Source organism: Phasianus colchicus, chromosome 15 (genome assembly GCF_987193195.1).
Source record: "Phasianus colchicus chromosome 15, bPhaCol1.hap1.1, whole genome shotgun sequence".
NCBI classification, from domain to species: Eukaryota; Metazoa; Chordata; class Aves; order Galliformes; family Phasianidae; genus Phasianus; species Phasianus colchicus.
The window spans coordinates 14,344,366-14,368,168 of NC_143450.1; the positions used below are offsets into that span (position 1 = coordinate 14,344,366).

The 23,803-nt window shown below is 42.8% G+C and overlaps 1 protein-coding gene and 1 long non-coding RNA gene across 4 annotated transcripts in view; one reads left to right on the top strand and one right to left on the bottom strand.

The window, feature by feature from the left end:
• CNOT6 (CCR4-NOT transcription complex subunit 6) overlaps positions 1-12,950 on the bottom strand; it is a 31,117-nt gene extending 18,167 nt beyond the window's left edge. Inside the window, exon 1 of one of the 3 annotated variants that reach the window (XM_031598336.2) lies at positions 12,736-12,950. The gene's annotated coding sequence lies outside the window, so the exon portion shown is untranslated. Of the gene's footprint in view, positions 1-3,184; positions 4,533-12,735 lie in introns of those variants that run through there. The other 2 variants (XM_031598334.2, XM_090151149.1) reach the window with 2 other exon arrangements.
• Positions 469-11,354, top strand: LOC116232178 (uncharacterized). The gene is made up of 3 exons (XR_004167623.2): positions 469-1,913; positions 3,191-3,308; positions 10,884-11,354. It is a non-coding gene; the product is annotated as an uncharacterized LOC116232178 (long non-coding RNA).
• Positions 12,951-23,803: the final 10,853 nt, after the last annotated feature.

Below are 23,803 nucleotides of genomic sequence, written 5' to 3' on the forward strand. Positions count from 1 at the left end.
CAAATGAGCACGCCTTTCACAAAGGCTGTCACCATGCAGAGAGCTGCTTTTCCAGGCAGCGTTCCCCTCCTTCGCTCAGCCGATGCATTCTCCTCCTGCATCTCCTGCACTTAATAAACGTGCTCCACTTTCTAACAACGAAAGCAGGTAGTACTAGAGACAGAAATCTCATTCAGTACGGAAATGCGAATACTCCCCAGAGCACAGTCAATCACATGCACTAATTAACAGACTTGCTGGTACCAGCGCTACATGGCCTCCCTGCTACCAAAAGAGGATGACATACTTTTCTAGTGGGTTTTGTTAATGCACGGTAACACGACTGGTGAGATTTAACAACTGAAGGTTTTAGCACAGGATATCGGTGAGCCCGTCCTGCCAGTGTCACCATCTGACCCGTTCTCAGCATTCCTGCTTGACAGATTTCCCTTTCCCACTGCTGCATTTCAAAGTGCAAAGCCTAAGCGTATGATCACCCCACAGCAGAAAAAGCAGCAAGTGCAGACTGGGCAGCCCTGCTCAAGGAGCAGTCCTGGCTGTGAGGTGCAGCACTGATGTGGGAAGGCACCCCACAAATCTTTGTGCACCTTCATTCAGCGGGTGGAGCTGAAGATCTCCCAGGCCCTGACAGCCAGACTAAATGTGGGTCATGCTGGCTACCACAGAACACAAATGTGATACCCTGAACTAAATTTCAAAACTGCACAGCAGGGAGTAGTTGGATAAATCACTGCTTTCTGCAAATCACCGTCTCCTCTCCTTTCTCCCTCCCATTCCAAATTTAGAACCTGCTGAGGTAAACGTCAGATGAAGGGATATGGTTTTGTCAGACTAAAGCAATTTTAAGAGGCATAAAACAGTGCTGGACAACCTTAAAGCCTTTGATAAGTGCAGCTCTAATAATGTAACTTAACACAGCGATCATTTACATCTCATTTTCAAAAGAGCTTACACCACCTGTAATTTTCAGTTGTACCAGCACAGACTGGGGGAAGCACCACTGAATACTCAGCTGCTACACCACTTAGTTGGCAAGGGAGAAACGGTTTATCAACAAAGATAGGACACAGATAACAGAATGCACTCCACGCAACCAAAATTCAATGAGAGGGCATGTGATTATGTTTAAATGCAAACTGAATTGTTTACTATCTTGTACCAGGTTGTTAGAACTAAATGTAAAAGCTGAAACACAAAATTGCTGGAGAGCTGACGAGGAGGACAGCTGCCCACTGCTACCCCAGTCACCCAATCCCAACGCAGAATTAACACTCCTAACCCCACAGCTAAACCAGGCTGGTGATGTCAAGAGCAAAAAGGACCTGACACAGGAATTCAGATCGGGAACCTTCACAGCAGACACACTTTTATGCCTTTGTTTGCATGGATGGCTCTGAGAAAAAGAGAGCAAAAAGAGAAACAAAGGGAAGAAAAATACTGAAGATTGCCAAGTCAAGGGAGGCTGAATTGTTAGGAGAGCTGACAGTGGTGACTAATGCAACAAATGGATGATGGAGTGCTGATACGGGCTTCTCTCAGGACCCCTGGAGACAAACCAAATTCCCACAGGGTTGAGTTGCACCTGTGCCAATTGCTGCCCAGCTCTCCAGGTTAAAGCAATGAGTGCAGTCAGGTGATTAAGAGCCAGGCTAGCTGTTCTAGAGAACTGTCCTGGAAAAGAGTTGTGATTACCAGCAGCTGTGTGAGTGGGTGTGCTGCTTCATTAAGCAGGTGCTGCTCTGCTGCCGAAGAGCATTTATAGCCAAAGCACCAGCCCCACTGGGAGTGTAGGCTCAGGGAAGGTTAGTGGCCTAAAAAGGAAGAGCTGTCTAAGGGCTAAGCCATTTCTGCCACACTGTTCTCCATGGAAGGATGAGAAAAGACCACGACCTAAGAAGATGCCCTATGGAATGGTAAGTCTCCTAAGTTAGAGCAAAATAAAAGGTGGAAGTTGGGCTATGAGGCAGCTAATGATCCAAACAACCCTAGAAGGTATTACTGAATAATGCCTCTGACCTAGAGGGGTGATAGTGTGGAAGAACTCTGAGTGACAAAGTAGGAAAGAGGATGACTTTTTCTTCCTCCTGTCCTTCTCTTTTGCTAGTTCTATTAAACTAGAAAATGGCACGGAGAAGGACTTAACTGAAGTAAAACTTCTTCTTAAGAGAGAGAACAAAAAGCGATAGGTTTACTTCTGAAACACCACTGACAAATAAACTCTATTTCAAAGCTAAATGCTTTAGGCAGCTCCTGTAAGCCAAATCTACTATCCACCTCCAAGTATTAAGTCTGCTATGAGTATTAAGTTCCTCATAAAATATCTTCTAGAAGCCTTAACTTCTTCCATACCATATATTAAACCAAGCAAAGGAAACTTTTATTCTGAAGTCTTATATAAAACACTGAACCAATGAAAGCAGTGTAAGTTAATATTTAGATACCATTTTAACTTTCTCTGACTGAATCCATTATTCTGGAAGAACTACTGCAGTATGTATGAAGGAGCCTCTGCAAAGTCTACTTACAAATATGTGAGTACCCTTAGAAATACCAATGCACTAGGCTAAAGCAGCAGGAATCTGCTTCTGAAACTCTTTGACGTGTGCTGAGGACTTCTTGCTTTTTCCCCCATTCCTTGAGAATACTAAAACTGATATAGATCAGAAAGCTGCTGGAAAGGAGAAGTAAACAAAGTAAAACCACATCTGATCAAGTGTGTAATGAAACTTCTTTCTTTTTATGTCAAAACTGTATGAATAAACTATGGAAATTGAAGTCTAGTAAGGTTGGAAGTAACCAGATAACTGAAGTTTTTTCCTTTTGCCTGTGCAGTAGGCACACACTGGCTGCTGGGTTACTTCTACTCTGTTGAAAGCAGTAGGAGAGGCTGCAACCTGCAGTACTAAAACCATGTATACTATATAGTATAACCTAGTCAGTCAATTAAAAATCTAATAAGATGATTATAACCCGTGAGGCCTTCTTTTTCCCCCTCTCCAAACTCTAATACTGGATGTTCATAGCAGATCATTCCTTTGTAACTTTGTGCCTCTAACCTTGAAGCTTCTTCATGTAATCCAAAACTTTACTCAAAAATCAGATCCAAAGGTTTTCCTTGCAAATAAGTGATTCTGGCACTGCCTGATAAGCCTTGAACTCGAAGTTAATTTGGGATTCTCCTCACCCCCAGCTGCTTGCCTCGTGGTTTCACTTCATGCAAAGCAGAACTAAGCTGGTCCTCCTGCAGTTCCTCCCTCCCCAGGACTCTGTTTCCTCTTCACTCTTGCATCAACGCTGATCCTTGTCTGGTAAGGAGATGAGCTGGGTAAGAAATGTAAACTGGCCAAAAGTGAGGGTGGGAGGAAAAAGGAATGCATTTGGGGAGTTCAATTTCCTGCATTATAGTAGTAATCTAAGTGTGTATTTGCAGCACAGCTCTCTCACAGACTGAAATCCAGAAACAGTGTGATTGTTTCTCTGGCCATACCCACCTAAAATTTTCTCTTGCCCAGCAGGAAACAAAATCTTGCTTCCAACTGTCATCGAGGCATTAGTTAAATAGTAACACTGAACAAAGTCTAAAATCCTACATGAAGTCAAAGTACAATGCTTTTTAGATAACGAAACTATAGTAGTCCTTATATATAGTCAAATCAAAAATGTTAGCCTGTGAATGAAACCTCTTCTGCTGAGGTTTATTAGGAAGAATAAAGCAGTTTCTATGCTCTGATTAATAATCTTTTTTTTGAAGAGAACAACAGAAATGCAGCTAAAAGATACCTACTCCACTTTGGGAGGGGGGAAGTTAAGCTAATTTTATAATATTGTATTTCTATGCTCACTATAAAATCTAAAGTTTACTAAACTTGTTCTTTCAAGTACACTCATCTTCTGCATTTCCCACAAAGCACTAACTGTTCTTTAAGGAAGTGTTTGCTCAAAGAGAATTAAGTTTATTGCTTTCATGTTCCCTTCAGCATTGGCATTTTACTTAGTAAGTGATGATTTCTATGGGAGTTGAACTACATTTCTGCCTGAAGTACAGGCAAATGAAGCAATAGCCCTGTGCACGTGGCTGCTGCCCTGGCTGGGATGATGAGGTGCAACACCTGTTTCCCTGCAGAAAACAACAGAAGCTTGAGCAGGTTTATGGCAGAGCTTCACACACACACTTCAATGGATGAGTTGAGGCAATACCTGGATTTACCCTCAGTCCATACCATGTATGGACAACGAACTAGTTAATGATATTAATCCTGAAAAATAATGGAAAAAGTAGTTGTAGGCAAGATGTAGTAGTGAGGGTGGGGAAAAAGCAAACATGCCTGGTGTGTCCCAGCTGGACCTCAAGTCCCACGTGAGGTAAATTCAATGTACTTTAGCTGAATTCTTATTTAAGATTTGGGACACAAAAATACCTGCATGCACTCCCCATGGAACTTGTACAGAGAAAGGCATTCAGTTCTTTAATTCTTGATATACCTACAAATTATTTTAAACTTACACCAGTCTTATTTTTCTTGTTCAGATGCATTATGTTAAAAAAAAAAAAAAGCTTCAATGTGGTACATCTCTGGATTTCCAACCACTCACAGCTTCACACAAAGCCAATTTGCACCCTGCTATGTAATACTGCTTCTGGTTCTATCTTGCTACAAAGCCTAACTATGCAACCAGATAAACCAAAGTGCAGAAATGCTTTCTCCAATGAGGAAGAAAACAGACTAAAGCCCATCAGAACACCACAAATATTTTTGTGTTGAATGCTCAGAAGTTTGAGGACTTACCTACCTATTGCAATGCAACCTTACATTTAATACTGAGTGAATGATTACTCTATTGAAATATACATAAAAGTTCTATGAGAACACTTAATATTAATGTAAGACTTGAATATTGGGAGGAGAAAAGTCTGTGTAAACGTGCATTTGTTGAACAGAGTAAGCATTCTTGGCATTTTATAGAAGAAGATTATTTGAGTAGGGTTTTTAGGTATATTGCACTGAGAACATAAAACTGGGAAAAAACACAGATCAGGGAACTTGCTAAACAGTAATGAGAATTCTTCAGAATACACCCTGGGATTTACATTTTCCTCTCCCTGGAATGGGGAGGGATGGCACGTTAGCACTGCTGGCACAGGGGAGCAGCACATGTGAGTCCTAGAGACTGCCCCATCTCCAAGAGATTCATCTCTAATGTGTGGGGAAAATGTCAGACTCTCTTAACCCACTGATGGCTTAATGCTGGAATAATCTAAATTAAGAAAGGGGATGAAAAAAAGATGTTGAGTGCCCAACACAAAGCCAATTGATTCATTTCAAGTGCTTTTTCACTCAGTAGGATGATGCTTTAGGGGCTGTTAGTGTATTAACATTTAATGGCTCCATCAGAGAAGTAATGCTGCCTCATCACATTTTGAAGAGCTCCAAAACCAGAGTTTTACCTGGCTGCCAATACAAAACAATAAGGAACCCTTCCTCTTCTTCAGGCTTACATTCCATGAGGGTATGTGAGCATGCATCACAACTACATATAAGGTACTGATTAAGTCAATATATGCTGCTTGAGTGAGTATCTGTAATGCAGGTAATCAGATGAAGTTATTTGGTTTTGCATAAATAAGCTGTACTACAGAAAACTTGGAGGCTGACATATGCCTTAGTGTTCTTTCACAAAACCTATATGGAAATAAATTCTGCAAAGCTCTTACTCTAACTGGAGTTGAATGGGAGTCAAACTTCTAGAATTCTGTTTTTGAAGGGGGGGGAACCCAAAGCATCTTGGTTCCTATCAGCTGAGTCACAAAGTTGCAGGGTGTGTTTACTATTTTCCAATCCTGAAGGCCTGATCAGACCACGGAGCTATAGTACCTAACCAGTTCAGGCTCCATTTCATTAAGTCTAAAAATAAGTCAATTCATATTTTTTAAAATGAGCACATCATTAAATTTTAACCTTCAGGTACTTAAAATGTAATAAAGGTTTCTTTGTCCTCCTTCACTCTGCGTTTATAGGAACATGAGCTGCTTGGTGCTGAGGTGCACGGCAGGGGCAGCAAGGCTGCCATTCTCCAGACCCACGATTTCCCTCCCCAGCCCTGCTGCCCCTGAGCTCCACTGGCAATCATGATTTCCCAGCAGACAGGTAACCCAAAGCACAATGTTCTAATGGAGTGCACGTAACGCTCAGAGCCTACAGGAGTGACAAAATTTACTATAGGTTCAGTAATGCGATGCACCTCCATGTTCAGTCGCTATAAAAATCAGTTTAGGCTCAAAAGAGAATGGTAACGTGGTCAGAGTATGAAAGACATGTTTCAGCCCAGAGGTCCTTGATTGCTCTATCTTTTAGTCAAATCTATTTGATAACACTTCAGCTGCATTTTGATAACTAAATTCCCACTCCTTAGCCTGCAAAATATCTAACGATTAGAAATACTGCTTCCAAGTGTTCTTGGTGTAGCAGAGTCCAAATGGTTAGCACAGTTCTTAATTATCAGCAATTATAAATAATTATGCCTATAGTAGAAGGCTGCTGTATACAAAACAAACATTAGTGCAAAACTAAATTGCAAAGCAAAGCCTGACCTTGAACTGATATCCCCAGAAACACTATGACTAGCTAATGAATGCTAGGCAACATTCCGAATGTTTTATCTTCTATTTTAGTGTATTCTGAAATGCCAGTACATTAAAAGACCAGTCGGGTTTACTAATTACTTTAAGAATTTATTTTAATTGCGTATTATATACTGTACAAGTAAGATGGAACATAAGACATCAACTTTAAATGGAAGAGTTCCATCTCAAAGCCTCATGTTTTAAGTTTAAAAAAATGTAAATCAGTGCTAAGACCAAGGCTCCAAAGCAGGTGAGGTCAGCCATTCTGAAGGTGGTTGGAGAATTGTCTTACTCACCAAGATGCCAACAAATACAAATCCTTATTCCACCCACTGTGTCCAGACAATCCTATTTGACAATTTTCCATCGTATGAAAAACTATTTTTGTTTGAAGTATGGCATAAATTCTCTTTGTCCATGTTTGTAAGCTATTTCAAATACTGCCCTGTATATCGTAAGGTTCCTTACCATGTTTTCTTTCATACATCTGCAGAATAATTTCTGTGTCTCTGCTGCTTTGCGCATGCTGACTTCCTGTTTTCACCCACATTATTCTCTCAGCCTTGCAGTAGAACTTGGAGTCAAAGACAACCTAATTATTTTAAATGAGATTTGGACATGAGCTCATTTCCAGCCTTCCTGCTTTATATCTGAAGGACAACAGATCTCAGTATCAAGTTCCAAAATGTTTTTTCTAGAAAGTATTTTTAGGAAGATATTTAAATGCTTGTAAATATTAGAGCTGCTGAACTCTAGTTCAGCACATTATGACACTCACTTCTACAGCTCTTCCTCTCCCCTCTAGCCACATCCTGATAAAAAAGCCGAACTATTCACAAACTGTCTTTACTTCAGTTCAGACCAACAAGCCTGCAGATGTTGTTTCACAACCCCTCTGTCATGCAGCAAAACCCACTGGAGATTTCTTTCCTGCCCCCTTTTGTGCCCCCACTCAGCTGTGCTGGAACAGCAGCAATACCCAGCTATGAGGATGGCAGTGGTTTAAAAAAATCCCACTGCATTGGTCACACCACTGGTTGGTTTCCAGTGCTGTTTCAGAGATGCCTGTACTGATGCAGCTTGCAATGACCAACTGGAGCAGCAGTTTTCTCAATTCTGTCACTGGAGAATTGTCTTCAGCTACTTTCTTACTTCCTACTTAACAGCAGTAGTAGCAGAAGGCACCAGGGCTGCTCCATGTGGGAAAGGCCTGTCCTATGACAGGTAGTTATCGTAAGGCCAGTTCTCTCATCTCCAGACTTGCATCTCTTAAGATGTCCATCAGTAAAGATTCCTTTTTAGTTTTAATTATTCTTCACAGATCACTTATTCCAATGCTCTTGTCCCTGAGAATACTCATCTACGTACAGACAGGCTGTGATTAAGGCAGCGCTGGAATTCCTCTCCTCGAGTCCGGAGTACTTTTGTTTTGTTGGGCAAAGCTCTTCTGTTGGGTGGACAACTGTTAAAACTCTTTAAAAACAGATTAAAAAGTATTAATGATGGAAGTTCAGCACAAAACATTTCAGTATGTTTCATTATTTAGTTGCTTATGGTACAGGCTCATGTCCTGACAAGTGATACAGATCAGGTTGTACGGGTGCAAATCTAGTTTTGCTTTAGTTTAGTTTCCAGCCTTCCTATCTTTGCAGATGTCATTTCAGGGAGTTCCACATGGAAGGACCTGTCTGTGAAACACAGGCCATTTTCTGATCCCTGACCTGCAAACTGAGAGCAATGCTTCTGTGGAGCTCCATTTAATCTGTGTGATCCGTGCTGCACTCTTAATACACCACAAAGTATCTCAAGCAGTAAAGCTACACAGGTAATTTGTAATATGCAGTATAGAAACTATTCCTTCAGTCCCCTAACCAGGGTGAGTGGCTGTCTCCTAATAACACAAACTAATGTTCCCACTGCTGTGGCACATCCTAGACATGGCCACTACCTTCAGATGGCTTAAGGTAGGAAGCTGCTTAACTTGCTGAGTAAAGCTTGCAGATCAGGAACATAACTAAGACACACAAGAGAACCATGGCTACAATCACAATGTCTGCGAAGCAGCCTCAGTAAAATACCTAATATGTTTCCCACCTTCAAGAAAAACAAAACTCTCTTACTTCAGAGCTCCAGTACAGCACAAACCAGAATTCTAGCAAGCATTTTATTTCTCAGGTAAACAAGTATGTATATGATTTCTGCTCCTAGGCCCTCCTCAATTTCTTTGCTAAAAAGAGCTCTCTGAGGCATGAAAAACAGGATTCCTGTTGCACTCTTACAATAGAGAAAATTGAGTTGTTGCCAACTTTTTTTTCTTTTTTTAAATAAGCACCATCTTGGAAGTGTAATTAGTAGCTCAAAAGGACATGTTAAGCATTTTAACTGCTTTTTCTATGGGACCTGTCTAGGCATTTGTATTCTTTAAGGCTCCACCTGCAGAAATCACTCAATGCAGAAAATGTGAGCGCAGGTCCCCAAGCTTATGCCAAGTTTCTTTGTTGAGTGGACTCCTACAACCTAATTTCAATATGGGAACATAAATTATATGGCTTAATACAACATTAGTAATCTTGCATGATAACTGTAGAATAATCACACCTCCAAGTGTGAAACAGCAGCACTGAAGGGGGAATACAAAATGGATAAAGCCCTGCAGTGACGCAGTTGGGCTACTTTATGTATGAAGCTTTTGTATGCAATGGAGCAAAGGTCAACATATGCATCATGCAACTAGGACTAAAATCCAGAGGTAGGATCTGTTGAGATCTTTCTCACGGGGTTTTAAGGTAGAGGGCACTTTTTCAAGTCTATCATACATCACTATTACTTTTGAATGCTACACATTTCTCCTAGCAAAAAAAAAAAACAACCCAAACCCTATAAGTGACATGCCTTGTGTATTTCAGTTTGAAGACTGAATGGCATCTTCATTCATAAAGTTATAGCCTGCACGTAACCTTCATTCATGAATATACAGTCTGCATATAACCTTCACTTCATGTGGCCCCATTTGGGCCAGGGATGGCACGTTACAAGCTCTACATATACAAACATACACACAATTACATGACAAAACAAGGGACTAATTTTAGACCTCTGCAGCCTGCTAGCAAACAGAAGGAGGCTGCAGCCTCTGCAGCAAGACTGCCTGTTGCAGCAGGTGCTGCACAACTGGCACGAGGAATTCTGGTTCACCACCCAGCCTTCTAGGCATGGTGGCAATCCAAATAACAACACACTGCACTACAAACAAGAATACTGAGCTTTTTAGTGGTAGTTTAACAAGACTGCTTTTATTTACATTGCCACACTTTAAAAAATGGATGCTTTGTTGGTGAGTTGGGAAAGCATTTTCAGTTTGCTCTATCTTAGGAGTATTCTACCCATTTTAAAGAGTGTTTTCCTTCATGAAGGTTGCATTTGCTTAGAAGAATAAGTCTTCCTAATATGCAGTACTGCCTGATCTTAGTAATTTTTACTTGATGAGTACAACGCTCACTCAATTTGTAGCCTTTTGTGACATGCTTTCAAGACTTATATAAAATTTCAAAAGCATTTACCTGCCCATGCAGTATTATAGTCTCATCTATCTTTATATTTCAGTTCTTCCTCTAAAATTCAAGCAAAGTAAACAGCTTGAACTCATTATGTCTGTATTGAGAGTTCAACTCCATAATGCAAACAGGAAAGGGATGCATGGTAGTGTCCTTTTTACAAACAGACTGATCCACACGATTCAGATGAAAAGTGAGTAAAGAGTTAATCCTAATGCAAGGGCTCCATGTCAGTAATGGCATGAATAAACCCCCACAGAAGGCTTCATGGCTAGCAGCACACTCCACAGAGTCCAGATGAACCAGCAGGAAGAACAGAGGGCGGATAATCCTGTAAAATTACCCCAGTGGAAATGCTGATAAATTCCCAATTACGAGACCTGCTCTAAAATGAAAAAAAATGCAAGATACAACACAATTACCAGTCAACACTTGCACATCTTTGTATTTAAGCCAGACACATACTTCAGGTATTCCTTAATCCTTTGGATTTTGAATTTGTTACCCGTTGTGGTGAGAGCTAGATTAAGAAAATAAACTGCAAAAAACACCCAATTAAACAAATAAACAAAAAAATCAAACAAAAAATCCTGGAGATCTGCAACTCTGCTTACAAAGCAAATACCTGCCTGTAGAATTACACAGGTTACTATCAGAGAACTGTTGGAGTTGGAAGGTGTCATTGTTTTGTGATTTCTGGTTTTCAGTATTCCACATCATAACATCATGTGAGGCACTGGGAGTTTAACTGTTAATGCTCAAGTTCTGGGTACCTGCCTGGAAGAGAAGAACAACTACATTCCCCAGGGCACTTTGTGGACACAGAGTGGAGATACAACTCCTGGGAAGGTCACCTGATGTGCTCTTCTTCGTCTGCTCTTCTTCATCGACTCTCCTCCCGTCTCCCTGCTGCTCAACTGGAGCATCTCACCTCAGCGTTGGGTGAGGCCTATCCACCTTTTGGACATTCTGTCTCATTATATTTGATTTATTAGCATCAATTCTAATTATATTGTATTATGGTGTGTTATCTTGCATTTCGAAAATATATTTAGTAAATTAATTTGTTTCTACTCAGATCGTTGCCATTGTTTTTAATTATTTTGGGGTCCCCTGTTCCCTTTTTCCAGAGGCGCGGATTTTGCAAAATCCCTCCCCAAGTCACAGAGCCAGGCCGAACCAGCCCATAAACCGCTGACAGAAGGGACCTCTGGAGATCCCCTCCTGATATGTTCCATACAGCTGGTTGCATAGGAAAGCGTCCAGACAGGTCTTGAATATCCCCAGAAAAGAACACTGCACCTCCTCTCTGTGCTGCCTGTTCCAGTGCTCTGTCTCTATGTGCTTGTGGAGATAGACATTAAAAGGAAAAGGAGGCGGGGGTGAAAGGAGAACAACAAACCTGTTTGACTGTATTTGTTATGGTTACACTTTCATACTACAAAATGCAGAGTAAGGCTGATACGAATTTTTAATTTTCATGGAAGAGTTGTCGAGACACACGGTGCACACTGTGTGCACACACGGTGCTCACACCACGACAGAGACAGATGTGCGGGCGCAGACTTTCCTAAAGCCCCCTGTGATCCCGGCTTACAGCTCCCCACAAAGCCCTGAGCCACACAGCTCCCTGCAGGCACGCAGGCCCCGCTGACCCACTTCTCTGCGCTCCAGGGGAGCGCACAAGCGTGTGCTCACACACGTGCCTGCTCACAAGCTCCACAACCCCTCGACTTCCCCACCTCGCACCCGAGGAAGCGCCGTCCCAATTCCCCTCTGTTTACCCCCGCAGGTGCGCGTCCCCCCGCCCCACATGTCAGGGCAAGCCCCGCCCCCCTCCCGCTCCCATTGGCCGCCGGCGCTGCCAATCACGCGCCGAGCGCTCGGGGCGGTTCTCCCCTCGCCCGGCCGCTCGTAGGGCCGCGGGCCGCCCGCTGCCAGCCACAGGCCTCGCCCCGCCGCCCCGGCAGCGCCGTCCTTCGGCGAGCGGAGGGCTCAGGAAGGAAGGGAAGCGAGATGGCTGGAAAATTGCGCTTTGGACCATTATCAGATTGATGTCATTTCCCTCTCTGCCTTTGTTTAATTATTTTTAAACAGTTGGGGGAAAAAAAAACACATAAATACATATATACGTATAGATAAAGAACTTGGCGCTTCCAGATGCCGTTACGCTAATTCCTCTTCGTTGCCCTCCGATGCGAACGCAGCCCGATTCCCGGCGAGACGCCGCCAGCTCGCTCCGGCGGCGGATGGGCGGCAGGACGAGCCCCGGCCCCCGCCCGCAGCCCCGAGCCCGGCCGCCTCCGGAGCGCCCCCAGCCCCGCCGCCCGCCCCTGACACCCAACAAAACAGCCCCCCCTCCTCTCGCCGAACTCTAAGCCCCCCCCGCCAAAGCGGAGGATCCCCCCCACCCTACGCCGCTCGCCATAATAACGCCGCTCCCCTCCCCCCGGCACCCCCCGCCCCCGTTAACCCCCGCAGCCCCGCTCCCCGTCCCCCTGAGCACGAGCCCCCCCTCGAGGCGAGGCGCGGCGGGCGCAACCCCCCGAGCCCCGGTACCTGTGGCTGCAGCATCCCCGTCCCCCCGCCGCCCTCGCTCCGCCGCCTGCCTGGCTCTTTGTTTCCTGCCGCGGGCCGGACGGGAGAGCGGCTCCCCCCCGCCTCCTCCTCACACTCATTGAAAGCAAACAAGCATCATGGCGGCGGCGGTGGTGGTGGCGGCGGCTGCGGGCGGGCCGGCCCTCCTCCTCCGCCTCCTCCTCCTCCTCCGCCTCCTCCCTCCGCCCCGCCCGCCGAGCCGCCCCCTCTCCGCGGCTGCGCAGGGCCGGACCGCAGGGGGGCGCTGAGGGGAGCGGTGTGGCGGCCGTGTGGCGGGATGGGTTCGTTGTGTCCCCAGACGGAGGCGTGTGGTGGGGAGCTGCGGTGGGAGGGCTGGGTCGGGGTGACGGAAATGTGGATAAAAGTGCCGCGTCAGCGGTGTTTTTTTGAAACACTGAGCGGTGTATAGCGGTAAAGCAGTGCGAGGGCAGGGAGCCTCATTAAAGTCTTCTTTTTCCACGTAAATGCGATTCAGAGTTGCAGTACATGACCTCAGGCGAAGCGTGGATGCCACGTTTCGCAAAAGTCTTTTCCACACGTGTATCTGTAATACAGCAGGTCCTTGCCCCACATCCTTCACTGTGACATGGCCACCGGCTTCCATCCACTGGAACTTCACCTTTCTCTTTTTTTTTTGGTTGTTATTTGAACCAGTGAATGGACATGTACTGAGATACTTGGGAAAGTGAAGATGTTGTTTTTAAGTGCTGTTAGTGCTGCTGCCTCACGGTGCGATGAGGGACGGGTGCCGTGTTAGGGGGTGGCAGGAAGGTGCTGTCAGATAAAATTGTAAATAACTTCAAAATGAAGAGAATTCCCTCTCATTAACATGCTGTTGGAATGTTCGAGCATTGGTGCAGCAGCTGGGTCTGCATCCCCTCAGCAAAAGGAACAGTGAAGAGAAAACCTCAAGGGAAGTTCAGGATAGGTGAAAGGTCCTTCACCAGGGGGCAGTGGGTATGGAGCAGGCTGCCCAGCACAGCCCTGAGCTGCCGGAGCTCAGGGAGCACTGGGGCACCGCTTTGAGTCATTGGGTTCGGGTTTGGGTGGTGCTTTGTAGAGCCAGCGTTTGGATTCAGTGGTCCTTGCGGATCCCTTCCAACTTGGGATATTCTGTGATTCTATTATGCACAGATCACAACTCTGTTTCTGGAATGGAAAAGCTAAATAAGAGTTGAAGCCTCACCTGCCTTGGTATATATGGATACATGTCTGGAAATGAATGGCACTCTCCTTTGTTGTGCAATGAGGCCTTTCTACTAATAATGTGAAAGGCACTGAACCAGGCTGTGCTTCTGAGGAACACCAACATCTGAGCAATAACCAACATGAGCAGGGCTCTGAAAAGTGACCCCAGCATGCCACGTACCCAGCCTGCTCATAAAACATCCTCCTCAGAAGGGCTTAGTTAGTCCTTTGGCACTTCGTTTGGGAAACAATCATGCTGTACTTCAGATTTCTGCTCAGCCTTATCCTATCATATATCTGAAATGCTCTCGGATGGCAAACTACCTCCCTGTGGCTGTGTCAGATACCTGAGCTGGCTTGGTCACTGGATGTGAAGTGGGCTCTGCACTCAGTGCCAGACTGGCTGCAGAGCCAACAGCCATTCAGAACAGAGCGAAGCAGCTCTACATGTCATTCTCTGATCTGTATGTGTGTTCTTCCCAATAACCAGCTGTCCCACACATTCTTCAGTTAATACTTTCTAGGTCAGATATGGCCTCAATAGACTGTATCGTTTTGCCCAGAGCTAGTTCTCCAAAAGCAGTAATAAAGTCTTTGAGTGCGTTGCAGGATTTTCCAGGAATTGCTTTTCAGCAAAGGAAGATCAGGTGATTTTGTCTCTCAAAAATGCTTGCAGGGAGGGAAACTTTATGCCCTGGGGCAGATGGTGGGGTAAAATTGCAGTACATTTGGAAAGAGGTACTGGGGAGGGCCTTCACTGTTGCAAACAGAAAGCAAATGGCAAAAATACAAATGATTCTCAAATAATTGACATAAGCAAAAAAAAAAAAAAAAAAGAGGATTAGAAGAATTAAATCAATCACAAAATAATTCAGTATTATTGCCCATTATATAAGCTACCAGGAGAATCATAGCACATCCTGAGTTGGAAAGGACCCATGTAGATCATCAGCTCCAACTTCTGGCTCTGCACAGCACCACCCAAAAATCAGACCCACGTAGATCATCAAATCCAACTTCTGGCTCCACACAGCACCCCCCAAAAATCAGACCATTACAGATCACAGCTATTTGGCAAATTTCAAGTTATTTAACTCTCTGATAACTTTACAGGTTATGTACAAAAGAACCTCGACACAACAACAACAGAAACCCAGCAAGAGTCCAAAGTAACAGCCTATTGTATCAACTTTTGTTTGAGCCATCTCTTTGCTTGTGTGGTTGGAAACAACAGAATGAAGTAAAAACATGTATGTGGTTTTTTTTAGAAGCTGTTATGCTGCACGGAATTTCCTGTGCAGAAGTGCTGGTGCTCATTGGTACGTATGATTAACTTTTGCTCCGTGCAAGTGTTATCAGACCTGTAACCACGCAAACACTGGAGCAGATGGTCTGTGCTGGTGTCGGTGTTTCAGGTCTGGGTGCCTAATGAGATCTGAGAGTGAAATATGAGCCTCTCTTCATTTTGTTTCTCATAGTGGATAGACTTTTTGCAAGTGCTCTTGTTGCTCAAGGTCACAGATTCATCAATCAGATGAGAGCCCTTCCCATTAATCTTTTACCTGCCCATGAGTTTCCATACATCTGGTGAGCTGCTGTGCTGCATGGTGTATGGTTGTCCTGAGTTCAGGATGATATTAAAGACAATCAGAGCAGAAATTAATCTGCTCTGTTAAGCTCAGAGTATGGTATGTTTAAATTTTCATTCATTACCTATAAACAAAACACTTTTTTGCACTGCAGAACAAACTTCAGGTGGCCACCTTTGGGCCAAATACAGTTTTTGATATGTACCCGAAAGTGAGCATCCTATAACCCTTCCAAACTGGGGCTAAGAGGATTTGCTGTGAGTAGCTTAGTGACTCCCAGCACTGCCACCTCCCTGTCACCTTCCTTCTCCGTGTCCAGGGAATAGGGACTGGCTGGGAGGGCTCTGGGAATGCTGCTCTGTCATGTTGAAGACACCTGCAGCTGTTTTGAGGACCTGTTGCCTTTGTACCCTGATGGAAAGATGTGAAGCCTGTGGCAGAGAGTTGTCTTTGTGGCAGCATTAGGGTACTTTTTGCTTTGCTAAAATGGCCAGATTTGGTTAAGACTTGTTTGACTTCTAAATACTTCAGGCTAAAATACATAGCCTTCATCCTTTGTGGGTCATGCAAGATGAGTGAACTGGCAACACATCACCATATCATGACAGAGAACAAATACAGAGCTGTCATGGCTTGCAAAAGCTCTGGTGTCTGTGGTTACAGAAGAGGTGAACAAGGAAATTTTCAGTGCTCTCTCCCTACTTTCTACTTTCGCCCTGGAAATGTGAAGGAACAATATAACTGGAATATAAGAATACGAGAAATGAAGCAGAGAAGAGAATTATGGCAAAGCAGGAGAGATAACAAGAAAGAAAGTAGAAGCAGAGAGGGACCCCAAACAGGAGGGCAGAACTTAGTTACAACCTGTATTTTCAGAGTATGCAGGTAGAGAGACAGAGATCTGAATTGAACAATAGCTTCCATTGCTAGTGAGGTCAGTGGGATCACTGCTTTGAACATGGAGCATTCCTAAAATGACAAGTACTCTGAAAAATTGACATCTTAGGGGTCTCAGATTGGACATCTGAAATCACTGCATGTTTAATGATTTCAGCCTTCGGTTTTATGGCCTGTTCACCATCTATCAAATGAATGTAAGAGCATTGCCTGTAACAATTGGATAATTAAACATAAATCTTTGATGTTCATTGAGCATTGAAACCACAGTGAAAGCCCCACACAAAAAGCACTGAGGCAATTAATATTCCTGCTTTCCTCTGTGTGAACTGGGGTTACGTAGCTTCCATCAGTCTTGTATGCAAGAAGATAATCAAAAAAACTTACGCATAACCACAGCAGAAGTGAATTGAGGAATTTTAATGCTGGGATGGCACAATTTGTAGGTACTTGACTTTGCAGCCTTAAGTATGACATTAATACGCAAAATTAAACAAAAATGCTCTAAGTATATTAAAAGAAATTGAATGTGATGAAAGTTTCTAGAAATACCTCTTCTTTCTAGAAATACCTCTGTTTAATATGAAGATTTCTCTAACTTCTTCAGCTTTCAGGTCTATGGAACATTTAGTCACAATTCTTTTTCTAGGTATACTCCCCTGCTAACATAACAAATCTAAGAATACAATGATTCTTAATTGTCGGAATCAAATATTAAAATCTGGGAACCATCAAGAGTCTGAATTGGAATGACAAACCATGATATTGTTTTGCTGATTGTAATGTTTTAGATACAGATTGATTTCTACGAGTTTCTGTCACTTAGAATCACCTCCCCAGCTCTTGGTTACCCTTCTCCAAGAAGATGACCATCTCATATTAAAACTAAGATAATGATGCAAAAAAAAATTATGACTTGCACACATCATTACACAGGTGGAGTGCCTACCTGCATTAAAAGCATGACAACAGAAGCACAGCTCTGCTCTACTTTGCATGGTGTGACCCTTTATGTATGTGAGTTCAGTGACTGAATAGTGAAAACTGCTTTGCAGTATTTCAGCACCCAGTTATAGAGTCACAACTGAGAGATTCAGTGCCAAATAATGGCATTACTGATCTAAAAAGGAGGGATTCTCACTACTGGAAAGCCAGCTGCTCAAACTACCAGTTCATCTTTTTGGTCCTTTCTACCATATCCTCTTCTCTTTGTGCCCATTTTGGTGTTTCTTTTCTTTCTGTCAGCATTTTTTTTTTCTCATTTATTCATTGTCACTTTCTGTGCTTTTCTCTAGCAGCAGAAACATATTTACTTGCAAGCTGATCCCATCTGTGTGGCTGTGTTGTAAAGCTTCCCCCTGCAGTGGCACTGCATGTCTGGTTTAGTTTCATATGACAGGAAGTTCCAATGTACAGAAGTGCCAAGATTTCAAACTGCTTATCAAACAGAGAGTATTTGCATTTAGGTATGGTTTTAGAAAAAAAATAATAAAGAGGGTATGCAGTTTTTCTTGTGTAAAAAACTGCCAAAACGCTACAATATTTTGACTTTTGATAGTTCACTGAAGTGGGAGATTTCTGAACTTTTAACTCAGCTTGACCTCTCATGCTTGCATCGTTTCCTGCTCATGAACCAGAATATATGGGCGATTGTAACTCAAATATGCACTAAGCTGTCCCTACTGTAATCTCATACCTTGCAAATTTAGGATCAGGACTCAAAGGACATAACTAAAGAAACCTTTGTCCTGGAGGAAATTACTGTGAATTAAAAAGTGATGGGTTTTCTCTTAATAAAAATTGAACTAATGCTCCAGAGTGGCACTGTGAAGCTCTTCAGCTTATGAAGGTGCTATCTTTGAGGAAATATATATGTTAATCCAGCTGTCATGCATAAATTCTCATTTGGAGCCTGGTCTATTTCCCATTGAAGTAGGGATGGACTCAATCTACTTAAATTTCTCCATGCAGTTTCACAGCTTTCCACTATCTTCATCTGTTGTATCACATTACTATGTGTGGGTAGAGTTGCCACATTCCACCCATGACACAACTGTTTCAGTGGCAAGTGAACTGATATGTGCATATGGTATATGCAGCCCTTACACAAACCGTATGCTTTTGGACTGCTATCTGTGCAATTAGGGGATGTTACAGAGGATTCTTGAATACAAAGTCCATTTGCTCTTTTATTAGAAGACTTTACAAACTTCATTTATCTTCACCATGACCTTACTTTTGATATTTGACAGACAGAATGAGTGATGTATTGTTTACTTTTTGTAAATTAGTAACTAGTTTTAATTACTTTGAATAACAATAAAATGATTGCATAAAGCTTTGATAATTTATTTCTATAGTTTTCTTGCATCAAACATCAGGCACAAAGTATGTAGCAGAAAGTGACTTCATACAATAGTGCAGTTTGGCATAACCTTCTTTTTGCAACCTGTTAGACATCTCCTGTATGTTCAGTTTTCCTCACTGCCACGTTTTGTGTAGATCATTATTTGTCTGAAGAGTTTTGGTTGAGTGCAGCCTCTTATGGGGGGGAAAACACTGAATTGGCAAAAAACACTTTAGTAATGAGGTTATGAAAAACAGTAATAATTTTTTCATTGGTAGCTACAACAACTACAAGAAAGATGACTAAATAAATGTAGCTAGCAGTGAAGTGTGGATATTTGTATCTTTTTCCTTCATCTGAATTGACATGATACTTTCCTAAGGATACCAAATTTGCAGAGAGTGGGGGGAAAAATGTTGTATTGGGTGAAATGTTTAAAATCACAGCCAGTGTAATTAAATATTAAAACTAAAAGCCCCTTCTCATGGAGCTACCCACTGGATTGCTTCCCTGCTGCAGAGCTGGGTCCATTGGGACACCCAAGGGTCCAGTTCACCTAAGTGAATGTGGACATGTATCGTACACATATGCAAGATGGTCACCACCGGCTGCCTTTATGGTCAGTGGAGTCTACAGTACGAATTGTTGGTGCTGGCATTGCTTTTCAAAAGACTTAAAATCACATAGTGGAGTGGAAAGTATGAAAATGCATGGGGTTTGTGTCAAAGAGCTGGGAGACCTCAGCAAGCTGAACAAAAACTCAGTGCTCCCTCTTGCAAACGGGAGATGGTTGACTTAGTTTCCAGAGTCATGCTTTCTAAGGGGTTTTACAAGTGATCAAAAAAAAGATCAAAATAATTACCTCCTTTTCAGGTGATCGCTGCAGGTGGCAGCAAGAAAATTTGTCCAATGTTTATAGCTTGTGATTGGCTTGGTTCATACAGCTTTTCCACTCCTTCCAAAATATTAGGCACTTTGAATAAATGCCTTCAGTGAGGGCAGAGCGCCAGGTTGAATGAGCTACCAGTCTAACCTCTTCTTGTTTTCTTTGTGTCCAGAATTGTTGGATTGCAAGAACTGAAAAAGGACAAATAGTTGTGTGACAAAAATCCAAACGTTTGAGCGCAATGCAACAACCTGAAACAACCGCTCCATTTCCAGAAGAGTGTCTTTCAGTATAAAGCCTGCTCCTGAGTAACTGGCACACACTCAGCGAGCACAACACGAAGACAACTGGCAGCGTGAGTCATTTTGCATGTGATTGTTGAATGTGACAGATTGAGAATAGCAAGGAGTACAAGTTCATGCTATGAGAATGAAGTAAACCAGCATCTACGCATCCACTTGCTAGCTTAAACTACAAATATGTGTGGGGTACTGTGGAAGCAAAGTATCATCAAAGTTTCGGAAGAAAATGATTTCAGAACACGATTTTCTTACATTGCCTATTTTTATTTCAGCACAGGCTGTCTCTTTCTTTTCGTAGTGGCAAATAGAAAGCAAGAGCATATTTGTAGATCCTGAATTTCTAATAGCTTTTTCCCTTTTTTACTTCTTCTCTCAGTAGCTTTTCCCTTTCTTCATGTTGATGCTGGGCTGGCCTTTATTATTCCAAACTGCTCCAGTACACTGCCTGGGCAGAAACAGTTTCAAATAAATGTGGAGCAAATGCAGTTTTAGAAATGATTACTTTCAGAGCAAAATCTAACAGGCTTGGGAAGAGCAGGGAAGTTACCAACGAAATCTGTGCTTCAACCAAACCCCATGTTTGGTCAAAATATTAAATCTCAGTAATTTATGAATTAAATTTAGCCACACTTGATTTTCAGATGTCTTCTGGGAAAAGATAATATCTCTCCCAATTTCTTGTTAATTAATGTTAAATGTGGTGTATCTGAGCACCTGGCTTGCTCAAGACAAACCTGTAACGTGTTCTGCACACGGTGCTTAGTGAGCTGTATAATGCTGTTATATAACAGCTTTTTTTAAAAAAAGTGTGAATGAGTATTTCTAGAAGTGTTTTGTGGTTGTTTCTTTTTCTCCTGTGTTATCTTACATGTAGCAGTGGATTCTCTATGCGCATGATTCTGGTTACAACAGTTGGAACCAGATCTGTTTTCTCCTTTATTTTTTTTCCAGGACTTTTTGGAGGATAATGGTTCCTAGTGAGTGCCTAGAATGAATTCACTGGCCTTCACTTTATTTTGCAAATAATTATGGGTATTATGTTAGCACAAGAACGGTCCAGACCTTTGCTTCCTGATGTGCCAGGCACTCTCTGTTTGCTCACCACAGCAACAGAAAAAGGTTAAGTGCATTCTTTGTATTTGTGAGCTCTGAGCCAAGTTACCCTTGTCAGCTCTAGGTGATTTATTTCTTCAGATTTGCGTTGCTGGTTTGACATCGATGACCTGGTGGAGATGTGGGGAAGCTAAGTGATCTCTATGGCGATTTATTTATTTTAACTTGTATTTATTCAGAGCCTTTTGCAGTTGTTTGCCATAATGGCTGTTTATTTGTAACAGCAGCTGCCCATCTGAAATACTCCATCAAGCCATGACAGGCCATAGAGGAGTACCTGATATGGCTGTGTGCAGCTGCTGGCACTTTTCTCCATCTCAGTACCTCCATTGCTCTGATATATGATGAAATTCCTCCAGCCTGGACACCTTCTGAGCTTCCTTTTAACCTCATCTTCTTACTCAGTTCTCAGTGATGCTCTGTCGTGAACATATTCACAGATTTTACAAAAATCTCAAACGCTTTCTCTCTAGTATGGCAATTGCCAGCCCATTGGCAGTGTCCCTGCACAGACTCAGGCTGCTCTGATGTGTTGAAGCAGGGGTAGGGAATCGCTGGTGAATTTCGCTGAGATGCAGCCCGAGGTTGCCTGGTGCCAGGGCCTGCGAGTCCTAGTGACTCACCAGGACCCGTGCTGCTCTTTCAGATAATGGACAGCAGGTGGTAGCACATATTCATTTCAATATTTTTTTATTTTTTTAAAGAATTACTCCTTCCAAAGTTTTATCATATTTTATGAAAAGGGGTCTGGAGGAGAAAATCAAATGCCAGAGAGGATGTGCATTTAGCCTGCTTCCAAGTTTTTCTTTTTCCCAAGAAAGCTAAAGCCACTCCCTTCACCTCTGACATTTCTAGAGTCACTTTTCCTCAGTGAGCTTTTCTGTTGAGTTACAGAAAGAGCGAGTCTTGGCTTGAATCTATAACATCATGCAGGATAATTTTGCTGTGGAAGCATGCAAGTAGTGCTGAGTAAGCAGAAGACAGAGGCTGGGAAAAGAGTTGAGCTCAAACAGACTGTGCCTTCCTGCATGGGAAAGCTGAATTAACTTGGTTGAATCAGCTAACAGTTCTGCTGAAATGAAAGCAGCTCTCCCAGCCCAAATGGACCACAAGCAGAAGGCTGCTGAGAGATGGGACAATAGCCAGGGTAGAGTTTCACACAGAAGGGCTCTGGTCACTTGGTTCACTCTACTCTCATGTTGGCATGTAAAACACACAGGGCTGTCTTCCCTACAAGCTGTAAATCAACAGACACAAAGTAAACTATTTTGAGAAAGTACTGCTGTAAGCTTTATTATAATAGGGTGCTTTGTATGGGGCTGGTGAGAACATCTGCATGAACATGGACTAAGACGCATGAGAGGCTTAAAAGCATTCAGCCCCGTGAATTGATATGTCAATAGCACATTCATCCCATGATTTATTTAGTACAGACACCGTTTACTGCTCACTTTGGAAATATTTCAGTTCCAATAAAGGTGTAAACTTTGTTTTTTTAATAACTAGACTTACATAGTTGAAGTATTACGACAACCTGCTATGGCCTGAGAAATACTGCTTCAATGAAATGTTCTTAAATGAATTTGAGTGACTTAGCCTCAGATTTCTCCTCTGACTGGATTTATAATTGCTTTCAGATTGTCCTTAAAGTGCCCACATCTGGGAGCAGCATCTGCAGTTTGATTGCTCAGATAACAGCAGAAATCTTCCCTGGTCAGACATGGACCAGAGCACAGCTGAGCTGTGCCACGAGGCTTAGCCCACCTACATGGGATGTATTTTCAGAGGTAGCCGGTTGTGTCACGCATACTAAAAATCTATTATACATTTATTTGCTGTTACAAGAGCAGAAATGCCAAAATTTTATGCTATAGAAAACAGATGCTGTCACAAGAATATATGATCCAGCTTGGCTCTGCATAATCTGAACTGTCTAGGTTTCTTCAGAATTAAACCATAAGTCTGCTCTAATTAAATTGTTTTTGAGGTTTTATGTCTTCATGTGAACAAGCCAGAACTTTTCTTCTTCAGCAGCAGGCTGGGATCTTGTTCCCACCTTAAATGTAGAACAAGTAATGATTCTGAGGAGAACTGACCCTACTCCCAAATCGTCTCAAAGGTTTGTTTTGTGTAGTTTAAATTAGTTCTTAATGCACTGAGGTGACTGTGTCATCTCTTTTTCCATGCAAGCCTGCCACAAACAGGTGCTTCATACAGTATTCGGCAATGTAGTGGAGCAGTAGTGGAGCCAAACCCCAGCTTTTCCAAAAGTGGATATTAATTTTGTATCCCAGTCACATGACAAATCTTACTTAGTCAAATTTTAATAGCAGGGATAGTTCCTCACTGAGGTTGCGTGTTGCTAAGTTGTTTTTAAAAAGAAAAGTTTGCTAGCTAGTAAACCAGACAACGAAAGAGATTTCGAGTGGAGGAAAGGGTGGGTGCTAGTATGACTACTGTGTAAGTGAATGTAGCAACAGATGTGGGGATACTACTGGTCAAGCTTAGCCAGACTCTGACATATAATTACAACAAGCTGCTTCTGAAGGGTGGTTCTTGCCGAAAAGTCAGTTCTAGCAAGTGATATTCCCTTCAGGACAGGATGATAGGAAAGCTCTGGTGCAAGCTGGAGTGTAGACTGAGTGTCCTGCCAGTAACCTTCGCTGCAATGACGTGGGGGAACCACCCGTGGTGGGAGTGCAGATGG